Below are 12,974 nucleotides of genomic sequence, written 5' to 3'. Positions count from 1 at the left end.
TGTATTCTCTATGATGGGGATCGAGACTTTTAATCAAAAGTTTATTTTCCCTATTCAAAGAACTGGTATTGATAGTCAACAGGTAATAGACGTGATTCATCACACTTAATTATAGCAATTAATTAAAATTTTAAAAACAGACACTGCACACATCAGATTAACACTCGAATTATCAGTAAACATACATACAGTCTCACACTCAAGTTAAAAGGGACAAGTGGAATTCACTATCACATGCCTGACACGCCTCGAAGAGGGATGGGTAACAGGCACAACACGATTGCCATGGAATAATTAGGTCATTGTGTGTGGCTGCGAGTAAGAAAGCCACAATGACTCTGTTCAAAGTCAAGATGCCTCTTCATGCCCACAGTCATAGCACACGGCAAACGTGAAATGCATCGCCTGGTTGTACCGTGGGAATATGGCTGGAAGGCTTCTCAACCTTTAAATCAGAAAAGTGAGTGGAGCAGGCACTTATGTTGGTAACAACAAGATATGAAGTGAGTAGAAAAGTGCCAGAAGACAATAGAGAATAAAAAATTTTTTCGCGGCGGTGGCGGGGTTTGAACCTGCGACCTTATTGGTACGACAACTCCGCCTGGCAGGTGAGAGCGTGGCTCTACCGTGTGAGCTATCCACGAACACAAAAATATTCGTTTCAAACCCAAAGTCATTTCTAGATCCCTCTCTCACCCACTTCTTGAGATCGCCGATTCGTTCGCCACCATCGCGAAGTAATTTTGACCAGCAGTTAAGCTCAATAGCCAATATTCTCATCACAAACATATAACATAGAAACGATTGAGACATTGAGTATGCTCCGGTGTATGGGGTGAATTTCTAATTCAGAAAAGTGAGTGGAGCAGGCACTTATGTTGGTAACAACAAGATATGAAGTGAGTAGAAAAGTGCCAGAAGACAATAGAGAATAAAAAAATTTTTCGCGGCGGTGGCGGGGTTTGAACCTGCGACCTTATTGGTACGACAACTCCGCCTGGCAGGTGAGAGCGTGGCTCTACCGTGTGAGCTATCCACGAACACAAAAATATTCGTTTCAAACCCAAAGTCATTTCTAGATCCCTCTCTCACCCACTTCTTGAGATCGCCGATTCGTTCGCCACCATCGCGAAGTAATTTTGACCAGCAGTTAAGCTCAATAGCCAATATTCTCATCACAAACATATAACATAGAAACGATTGAGACATTGAGTATGCTCCGGTGTATGGGGTGAATTTCTAATTCAGAAAAGTGAGTGGAGCAGGCACTTATGTTGGTAACAACAAGATATGAAGTGAGTAGAAAAGTGCCAGAAGACAATAGAGAATAAAAAAATTTTTCGCGGCGGTGGCGGGGTTTGAACCTGCGACCTTATTGGTACGACAACTCCGCCTGGCAGGTGAGAGCGTGGCTCTACCGTGTGAGCTATCCACGAACACAAAAATATTCGTTTCAAACCCAAAGTCATTTCTAGATCCCTCTCTCACCCACTTCTTGAGATCGCCGATTCGTTCGCCACCATCGCGAAGTAATTTTGACCAGCAGTTAAGCTCAATAGCCAATATTCTCATCACAAACATATAACATAGAAACGATTGAGACATTGAGTATGCTCCGGTGTATGGGGTGAATTTCTAATTCAGAAAAGTGAGTGGAGCAGGCACTTATGTTGGTAACAACAAGATATGAAGTGAGTAGAAAAGTGCCAGAAGACAATAGAGAATAAAAAATTTTTTCGCGGCGGTGGCGGGGTTTGAACCTGCGACCTTATTGGTACGACAACTCCGCCTGGCAGGTGAGAGCGTGGCTCTACCGTGTGAGCTATCCACGAACACAAAAATATTCGTTTCAAACCCAAAGTCATTTCTAGATCCCTCTCTCACCCACTTCTTGAGATCGCCGATTCGTTCGCCACCATCGCGAAGTAATTTTGACCAGCAGTTAAGCTCAATAGCCAATATTCTCATCACAAACATATAACATAGAAACGATTGAGACATTGAGTATGCTCCGGTGTATGGGGTGAATTTCTAATTCAGAAAAGTGAGTGGAGCAGGCACTTATGTTGGTAACAACAAGATATGAAGTGAGTAGAAAAGTGCCAGAAGACAATAGAGAATAAAAAAATTTTTCGCGGCGGTGGCGGGGTTTGAACCTGCGACCTTATTGGTACGACAACTCCGCCTGGCAGGTGAGAGCGTGGCTCTACCGTGTGAGCTATCCACGAACACAAAAATATTCGTTTCAAACCCAAAGTCATTTCTAGATCCCTCTCTCACCCACTTCTTGAGATCGCCGATTCGTTCGCCACCATCGCGAAGTAATTTTTGACCAGCAGTTAAGCTCAATAGCCAATATTCTCATCACAAACATATAACATAGAAACGATTGAGACATTGAGTATGCTCCGGTGTATGGGGTGAATTTCTAATTCAGAAAAGTGAGTGGAGCAGGCACTTATGTTGGTAACAACAAGATATGAAGTGAGTAGAAAAGTGCCAGAAGACAATAGAGAATAAAAAATTTTTTCGCGGCGGTGGCGGGGTTTGAACCTGCGACCTTATTGGTACGACAACTCCGCCTGGCAGGTGAGAGCGTGGCTCTACCGTGTGAGCTATCCACGAACACAAAAATATTCGTTTCAAACCAAAGTCATTTCTAGATCCCTCTCTCACCCACTTCTTGAGATCGCCGATTCGTTCGCCACCATCGCGAAGTAATTTTGACCAGCAGTTAAGCTCAATAGCCAATATTCTCATCACAAACATATAACATAGAAACGATTGAGACATTGAGTATGCTCCGGTGTATGGGGTGAATTTCTAATTCAGAAAAGTGAGTGGAGCAGGCACTTATGTTGGTAACAACAAGATATGAAGTGAGTAGAAAAGTGCCAGAAGACAATAGAGAATAAAAAATTTTTTCGCGGCGGTGGCGGGGTTTGAACCTGCGACCTTATTGGTACGACAACTCCGCCTGGCAGAATAAAAAAATTTTTTCACCCCATACACCGGAGCATACTCAATGTCTCAATCGTTTCTATGTTATATGTTTGTGATGAGAATATTGGCTATTGAGCTTAACTGCTGGTCAAAATTACTTCGCGATGGTGGCGAACGAATCGGCGATCTCAAGAAGTGGGTGAGAGAGGGATCTAGAAATGACTTTGGGTTTGAAACGAATATTTTTGTGTTCGTGGATAGCTCACACGGTAGAGCCACGCTCTCACCTGCCAGGCGGAGTTGTCGTACCAATAAGGTCGCAGGTTCAAACCCGCCACCGCCGCGAAAAAATTTTTTATTCTCTATTGTCTTCTGGCACTTTTCTACTCACTTCATATCTTGTTGTTACCAACATAAGTGCCTGCTCCACTCACTTTTCTGAATTAGAAATTCACCCATACACCGGAGCATACTCAATGTCTCAATCGTTTCTATGTTATATGTTTGTGATGAGAATATTGGCTATTGAGCTTAACTGCTGGTCAAAATTACTTCGCGATGGTGGCGAACGAATCGGCGATCTCAAGAAGTGGGTGAGAGAGGGATCTAGAAATGACTTTGGGTTTGAAACGAATATTTTTGTGTTCGTGGATAGCTCACACGGTAGAGCCACGCTCTCACCTGCCAGGCGGAGTTGTCGTACCAATAAGGTCGCAGGTTCAAACCCCGCCACCGCCGCGAAAAATTTTTTTATTCTCTATTGTCTTCTGGCACTTTTCTACTCACTTCAACCTTTAAAGTAAGCCACACGCTGTACTGATTAGTCAGGGGCACGAGTATGACTCGAGCTGTAGTAAATTCTAAGCGGTGTGATTGGTTCAAGTTTTGAGGCTCTGTAAGGGTTTTTCAACACCAGGTCAACAATGAATTTCATTGTTTGTGAAACAGAAAATTAAAAGTGTAACTTTTTATTGTTAAATTATTACAAATTATCAAGACAATGACGACCTGTGGCTTAGCCTTAATAGCCTTTAAGGCCCTACGCCACTGATGAATTATGATAATGTAAAGCTCATCGTTGCCGATTTCTTGCAGGTCTTATTTTGTAATTTTAAAAATGTCAAATTGAGAAATTAGGGAGCAGGCACCGGTGTAAGATAAATATCTGAACAAGTGTGTATGAAAAGTGCCAGACAATACAAGAAAGAAAAATGCAAGACAAAAAGAACCATCCCAAAAAATCAGTCTTACTCAACTGGGATCCCAACCTCAGACCTTCCTATTACCGTTCAGAAGTGCTAACAGTACATGAAAATGTAGACTGAGGAAGACTGATTTTTTGGATTTTTTGTTGTTGTTGTTGTCTTCTTATATTTTTCTTTCTTGCTTTGTCTGGCACTGTTTCATACACACTTGTTCAGATCTATGTAATCTTAAAGGACTGAATCCATTATTAATCATTTATAATATATATATGTAAAATCCTGTCATTAAGTTGGAAATATGTTTCTCGACTGGTGAATACTGGCCTGTACTTATTTGCAGGTCTGATAAGTCAAATTGTTATTGGCTCGTTATTCGTTGTGGTTGTAATGGAAATACTCTCAAATTAACACAAAAATACTGTCCATTACACAGCAATGTTTATTCATTATTCAAGCGTTCGGTTATCAGACTTTCAAACATCTCGCGTCAGTGTGTAGCATTAGTGTCGAGCGGAAGTCTCGATGATACCTCAAGTCATCGGCTACCAACACTCAAAACTTCCCGAACTCGATGACCAAGGAAAAGTCGGGAATTCCCGAGAAGTAGCACTTCAACTGAGCTTTGGATGGCTTTTTTGTATTAACACCATAGAATTAAACGAATGAGAATACGTGCGAAGCCTAAAAAGTGTCCACCAATGAAAGCATTCAGCGCCATTTTGTTGTTGGCTGAGAATGTAGTAATTACCATTCATTCGGTATCTATGTCAACATAACGACACAAGAAAAACAACAAACAATATCAAAATCCACAATTAAATGTTTCAGAACTGTTGCGTATATTTATGGCACAACGAAGCTGTCAAAAAATGAAGTTAGAGAATGTGTGTAATCATGTATTATAATAACCTGTAATGTGTTTTCCAACCACCACATCATCTACTACTACAACCACCACCACAATATCATCACTAACACTACTACTAAAACCACCAGCCCCACATCATTATCACTACCACTACTACTACACCACCACCAGCACATCATCATCATTACCACTACTACAATCACCACAACCACATCGTCATCACTACCACTACTACTGCAACCACACCACCATATCATCATCATTACCACTACTACCACAACCACCACCACCACTACTACTACAACCACCACCACATCACTACCTCAACTACTACAACCACCACCACAATAGCATCACTACCACTACTACTACAACCACCACAACCACATCGTCATCACGACCACTACTACTACAACCACCACCATATCATTACCATTACCACTACTACTACAACCACCACTACCACCATATCATTACCATTACCACTACTACTACAACCACCACAACCACATCGTCATCACTACCACTACTACTGCAACCACCACTACCACCATATCATCACCATTACAACTACTACTACAACCACTACAACCACATCATCATCACTACCACTACTACTACAACCACCACCACATCATCATCACTATCACTACTACTACAACTACAACCACCACCACATTATCATCACTACCACTACTACTATTGCAACCACCACCACCATATCATCATCATTGAAATATTTTTTTTTTTAATTGAGCTTTATATAGTGCAATATCTACTAAATGTGCTCAAAGCGCTTTACAAGGGGTCCCTGGTCAAAATTTAACATGTAGGACGGGACATGACGCCTGTTAGGCGATATTACAATTTTTCGGACAAAGACAACTCTGTTAACGGCCAGGTACTCATTTTACACCTGAGTACGGTGAGAGAATGTGAGTAAAGAGCCTTTTCCAAGGACTCAACTATGCGCCGAGTGCGAGGCTCGAACCCAGGACCTTCCGATCCGGAAGCGAGTGTCATACTACTAGACCACATAGCCGCATCATTACCACTACTACTACAACCACCACCACCACCATATCATTACCATTACCACTACTACTACAACCACCACCACATCATCATCACTACCACTACTACTACAATTACAATCATCACCACCACCACATCATCATCACTATTACTACTACAACTACAACCACCACCAACACCACATCACCTCACTAACACTCAGTACTACAATCACTACCATTAGGTTTTGGAGCTTTACTTCATTTGAAATAAGGAAACTTCGGAATTGTATTTGGCATTGTGTTTATATATCATAATATAATTCTAATCAGTTATCTATTTAGAACTAGATACTATACAATATGTATGCCAAATACCACCCCAATTCCCCTTTCTTGTGTGCGGGAATTCCTCTTTCGGCATTGAACTTGAGTGTGAGAGAGTCATCACTACACACATAAACAACAGAAACAATTTAAAAACAAGACTATGACACGCAACCACTCACACACGAGGCTATACTATTTATCCTTTTCTCTATATAGAATAGGACAAGACAAACAATAGCTTGACTCTCGCTACACTTCGCATTGATGTTTGTCGTCTCACGAGTTCAACTCTCGGTCGACCCACTGTCAATATTCCTTTTTGCCTCGGACGTAATCATTAATAGAATGTTGTGTGGTTTTGACCGTGAAGAAAACCTTAAGAAGTCACATTTATATCATTTTAGAGAGATCGTTTTGAATAATTTTGAGTTAAACGAGCGAGCAGCAACTTGTTTTCATGAACGGCCGATCAGCGCTTGTTTACTATAGTAACGCGATTCCCAGCCAACATCAAAATGGCGGATATTTTTCTCATCGAGGCCGCTGGTTGGTTAGCCAATAAGAGCACCGTACGGTTTCCATTGGGTAAATTCCTTGATTAAAACTTAAAATACATTAAATAAATTCACTTTGTATAATAATAAAACATTGATACATATAACCATTTTGATCTATTTACGACGTTTGTGTTTTGTTAGCTGTTTAAAATATGATATAACGTCAATACCCAATACCAATGACTAGGTATTGAATGAAAGCACCGATGACTAGAGCGATGCTCGAGACTTTTTTGAGTCTCGAGACTCAAAAAAGCATCGAGACGCAAAAAAGTCTCGAGCTTCGCTGAAATCATCGCCGACGAGAGAGGGGTGAACAATGCAGATAGTACACATTGTTAGTAACGCGTGCGTCGCTCGCGCAGTATAGTCTCGAGACTCGGGACTCGGGACTCAATACGAGAAGCATCGATGACCGAGATTCTCGAGACGAGAAAAGCATCGAGAACTAAGTCGAGGTCGGTACCTTCTCAATACTCGATGACCTGACTTCTCAAAACCTAAAGCATCGGTGACCTTTTGGTGATCCGGATGCCCTCCCCTAAGCATTAGCGTTGCTGTTCCAATGGAGAGAATGGTATGTTTTTGTACTCGGATAGTACTTTGATAGGTTTTCGATTCACGGAATTGGTATGTAGGTATAAGTAAGAAATGACTTTCGGGTACGCTCATTCAGTAAGTATAATATAAAATGTGTACTCGTGTGTGTAGAATATAGAGCAGTACAGTTAGGTGCCCAAAACGTAAACAAAGGTCGAGAAGCACGTGGCAAACCACATGTTCCTGTCTTGACAGCTCACGTTCCAATGTAAATAATAGAAACAAATAACCTTTAAAATTTGGCTGTTAGGTGGCAAAAGAAACACATATTCATAAATACTCGATCATGCATCAAATAATGTCTAGATATGGATATTTTATGGAACAAAAGGTAAAATTTTCTAAAATTTATCAAAAGTTACAGTCTATCTATTTTTAGACCAGAGCAAATTATTGCGCTGGTGTGAACAAAACGAGAATTATTCGGAGCCTGATTTTCATAATAATTTAGCCTTATATTATTATTTCTGCAACTGTTAGATTTTATGTAAACATATTGTCAATACTGAAAGTGTATTACCTACAACTCAAACTACAAAATTGGGAGACCTATATTGTGCGTAAATTGTTCCGGTCCCTAACGGAAATCACTAGCAACTTGTTATTGTTTACGTTAGGGGCACCTAACTTTACTGCTCTATATATATTGATCTCAACGCTGCGACGAATCCTTTCGAAAACCGGTATTGACAGTTTTATGTTTTAGGTACCGCTTCACATATATCGCAGGGTGTCCAGGGAAGTCGGAAAGTTGGAAATTGGTCGGAAATTACATACTTGGTCGGAAATGTTGGAAATAATGGGATTGAGGGTGAAATTTCCTTTAAAATGAGAAAAATTAGAAATTTTTTGCTTAAAATGCGATATCAAAAATGTGCGAAGGACAACTTCTTCTTCTTCTTCTTCGTCTTGTGGAAACTAGTGCTGGGTCGAGTTTGAAACGATCAAATCGAGCGGGTTTTCGATCGAGTCCTCTAAAATCGAGTCGGTTTCGGGCGGGTTTCGAGTCAGTGACGTCATCGAGCAGTGATTCGTTTGAAAAAAAAAACACGAGCAACTCGTTTGCCACAGGAAACTTCACATACCCCTCCCTCTCTTATGTCTGTGGCTGGCTTGACTGCAGCTGGTTATGATGGGGGCTGCCAGATGGCCAAGTTCAAAATTGGTTACTAAGAAACGCTTTTCTATTATTATTCATTTAAAAAAAAATATTTTATTTAAAAAAAATGAAAAGATAAGTTTATCCAACTGTAGTCGATTGTTTTGTTAATCAAAACAAATGAGTTTTTCAAGGGAGTCAGAATGCTTGTGGTGTTTGGCTATTTGGGGTCTATTTGACTACTTGGGCAAGAAGAAATCTGGCTGTCTGGCAGCCTTGATTATGATCGTTCGTCGCATCACACACACATACACACACACACACACACACACACACACACACACACGCCATCAAACAGTTGTTGATGGTGAAGGGTTGAGACCCCCCCCCCCCCCTCCCACCACCATCATCCCGCTGTCACCTTAACATTTCATATTTATGTCGCGCCAAAAGTTGTCGGCCGCCCCCACCTCCCATAATTTGTCACTGGTAGTCATCGCCTCTTGTGTGTGCGGGAAAGGTCGTGCCTTTCATTTCATTATTTGAAAAATAAATGAACAAGAATGGTGTGTTTTTATTAGGTAGGTAGATAATAATAATATTTAGCAGGTTCCACACCCAGACACACACGGATTGCCCGGACACGATGATAACGATGCCGACGACAATGGATGACGATGATGATGATGATGATGATGATGATGATTATCGTGTTTCTGTTTAAAAAATGAAATACTTTAGCAGGTTCCACCCCCACCCCCCACACGGATAGACCGGACCCGAAGATGATGATTGTGGTTTTGCTGGCTGTTACGGCTGTGATGAGGATGATGATAATGATGATGATGATGATGACGATGGCGCAGATGGTGATTATTTGTTCGGTCGCTCAGTGGTACGGTGTCTCTTGTCACAAAATCAAGCCTTATCAATGGCCGGATGAGTGACAGTGATTGTTGAAAATTGTGATCCAGACGTTAAGTCCGTGTGTCAGGCACTTGACTCAGGTGTGAATGTATTCTTATCTTATAAGCAATGACGGGTATTGTAAAGAGCTTTAATAGAAAAAGACTCCAAACAGCGATCGGTACCTACTGTACGAAATGGATGTATGGTCGATATGGCGTGCCGGAGGAATAAATTAAATAAAATATTGTGAAGTTCATTGAGCATGGTAAATCCTTGGAAATGCGCTTTGAACTAATACACCTGCTAGACAACTCCGATTCCAATATAAACGACTGATTAATATTCCCATATATAAACTATAGTTAGCTGAAAATCTTTCTTTGTCGGGACTCCAAAAGTATGGAACGAATTAGACAAAGAAATCAAAGGGTCTTTTAGGAGCACTGATTGATTTTAGATTGATTATTACATTGAAATGTGTTGATATTTATTTTATCCATTATTATTAGGGTGGTGGTGGTGGTGGTGGTGGTGATGATGATGATCCCGCTGATATGATGGTGATGATAAATAAATTAAACATAATTCCCTTTATTCATCCCATAGGGGAGATTCGTCTTTTGGGTCTATTCTAAGGGAAGACTGGAATAACCCAAGCGATAGCCGCAGTGCAGCGCCGCAAATTTAGTTAGGGCAAGGTGACTTGCTCAAGACCACTCAGCGGCGGGTGATCGAACTCGGTACCTTTCGGGTGCCAACCAAAGACCGTACCGCTGCCCCTGATGATGATGATGATGATGATGGGAACTAACAAAGAATACACAGGCATCTAAAATTGAAACATTCCATATTCAAAGCTAATGTTTTACTTTAAAAAATTGAGCTTTACAATATCCACTAAATGTGATCAAAGCGCTTTGTAAAGGGGTCCCCGGTCAACAGCAACATTTGATATGTAGGACGGGACATGCCGCCTGTTAGGCGATATTACAATTTTCAGACAAAGACAACGCTGTTAACGGCCAGGTACTCATTTTACACCTGAGTACGGTGAGAGAATGTGAGTAAAAAGCCTTGTCCAAAGACTCAACTATGCACCGAGCGCGAGGCTCGAACCCAGGACTTTCCGATCCCAAAGCGGGTGTCATACCACTAGACCATTATAATGCACGAGACCCATGGTCGACTAGAGTACTACCTATAGTTACGTCATGACTAGACCACATAGCCGCACTACTGTAAGAGTGTTCATTGATCGCGATGGTGGTGTACGAACGAATCGGCGGTCTCAAGAAGTGGGTGAGAGAGGGATCTAGTAATGACTTTGAGTTTGAAACGAATATTTTTGTGTTCGTGGATAGCTCACACGGTAGAGCCACGCTCTCACCTGCCAGGCGGAGTTGTCGTACCAATAAGGTCGCAGGTTCAAACCCCACCACCGCCGCGAAAAAAATTTTATTCTCTATTGTCTTCTGGCACTTTTCTATTCACTTCATATCTTGTTGTTACCAACATAAGTGCCTGCTCCACTCACTTTTCTGAATTAAAAATTCACCCCATACACCGGAGCATACTCAATGTCTCAATCGTTTCTATGTTATATGTTTGTGTTGAGAATATTGGCTATTAAGCTTAACTGCTGGTCAAAATTATTCGCGATGGTGGTGTACGAACGAATCGGCGGTCTCAAGAAGTGGGTGAGAGAGGGATCTAGTAATGACTTTGAGTTTGAAACGAATATTTTTGTGTTCGTGGATAGCTCACACGGTAGAGCCACGCTCTCACCTGCCAGGCGGAGTTGTCGTACCAATAAGGTCGCAGGTTCAAACCCCACCACCGCCGCGAAAAAAATTTTATTCTCTATTGTCTTCTGGCACTTTTCTATTCACTTCATATCTTGTTGTTACCAACATAAGTGCCTGCTCCACTCACTTTTCTGAATTAAAAATTCACCCCATACACCGGAGCATACTCAATGTCTCAATCGTTTCTATGTTATATGTTTGTGTTGAGAATATTGGCTATTAAGCTTAACTGCTGGTCAAAATTATTCGCGATGGTGGTGTACGAACGAATCGGCGGTCTCAAGAAGTGGGTGAGAGAGGGATCTAGTAATGACTTTGAGTTTGAAACGAATATTTTTGTGTTCGTGGATAGCTCACACGGTAGAGCCACGCTCTCACCTGCCAGGCGGAGTTGTCGTACCAATAAGGTCGCAGGTTCAAACCCCACCACCGCCGCGAAAAAAATTTTATTCTCTATTGTCTTCTGGCACTTTTCTATTCACTTCATATCTCATTGATAGAGGGATGCGTGTGTGTCATAGAAATAGCCTTAGTGTGTGTGTGTGTGTGTGTATATGTGTGTGTGTGTGTGTGATAGTCAAACTTTAGTAGGTTTAATGAAGTCTTGTCACACACGCGTGATACACCTATACGAATTTCCCTGCCACTGCCACCCAGACACACTAACATCTGACAAGGAGTGAGGGCTGTGGAAGAACCACAGACTACCGTGTGCAAACATTGGCGATTGGTATCGGATGGCAAACTGTGATCGTTTAAATTTGAAATGATTCGAAACACTCGTTACCCCTCCGCTCGCTCGAATCCTGATTGTCTCAAGCTCGTCTCACGTGTCAAGATCGTCTCAAGCTCACAACCCGCCTGATCGTTTTACGATCGAGTAATCGTTTTACTAACTCGCTCTTCCGGCATTGAGATCGAGCACTGACTCGTGGCTTGGCGCTCGATCGTCGATCGAGTAAAAGCGATCAAATAACCCAACACTAGTGGAAACCTCCAATATTGTCGAGGATCACTCCACAGTTTGTAGTGTTTTACATTTTAAACTTGCTAAAACTCTGCACATAATACTAAAACCACATAGATTAAAAAGTCATGTTGTGAACTCCAGCAATCGCGTGAAGGCATGTTGGCAACCGTTTTCAGCCACTTCAGCTGGGAGGCTATTCCATAGTCGGGCAGTGGAAGGGAAAAACGAATGGAAGTGGTTATTCAGCAGGGTTGCCAGATTATTTTTCAACAAAATGCCAGGGGAAGACTCAAAAAATGCCAAAACACTCAAAAAAATGCCAAAGTCTGTTGACTCCCACCCCCACTAAGAAAACTACTCACTTTTGATAGACAATTTACTATCATATCCTGGTGGCTTGCGTGTTTTCTTTTCTTTTTTTTCTTTTTTTCTTTTTTTTTTTTGAATTATACTAAATTTCCTGTTGGGGTAATTTTTTACCTACTGACTACTAAGTGGAGTGCTAAACCACTACACCACGGTTGGATTTTAAGAGTGAAAAAGAAATACATTAACATGAAAGGTAAATACGTAAACAGTTAAATAATTATTGACAATTAAGAAAACTTACTGTTTCGTGTTTCTTATGAAACTTAATTAAGAAAAGGTGTCATTTGAAGTATAATATACAAGAAA

The sequence above is a fragment of the Berghia stephanieae genome, chromosome 3 (assembly GCF_034508935.2).
Source record: "Berghia stephanieae isolate SIO BIC M18660-M18661 chromosome 3, UCSD_Bste_1.3, whole genome shotgun sequence".
NCBI classification, from domain to species: domain Eukaryota; kingdom Metazoa; phylum Mollusca; class Gastropoda; order Nudibranchia; family Aeolidiidae; genus Berghia; species Berghia stephanieae.
The sequence above is the reverse complement of the archived record's forward strand: the minus strand, read 5'-3'. Positions refer to the sequence as shown.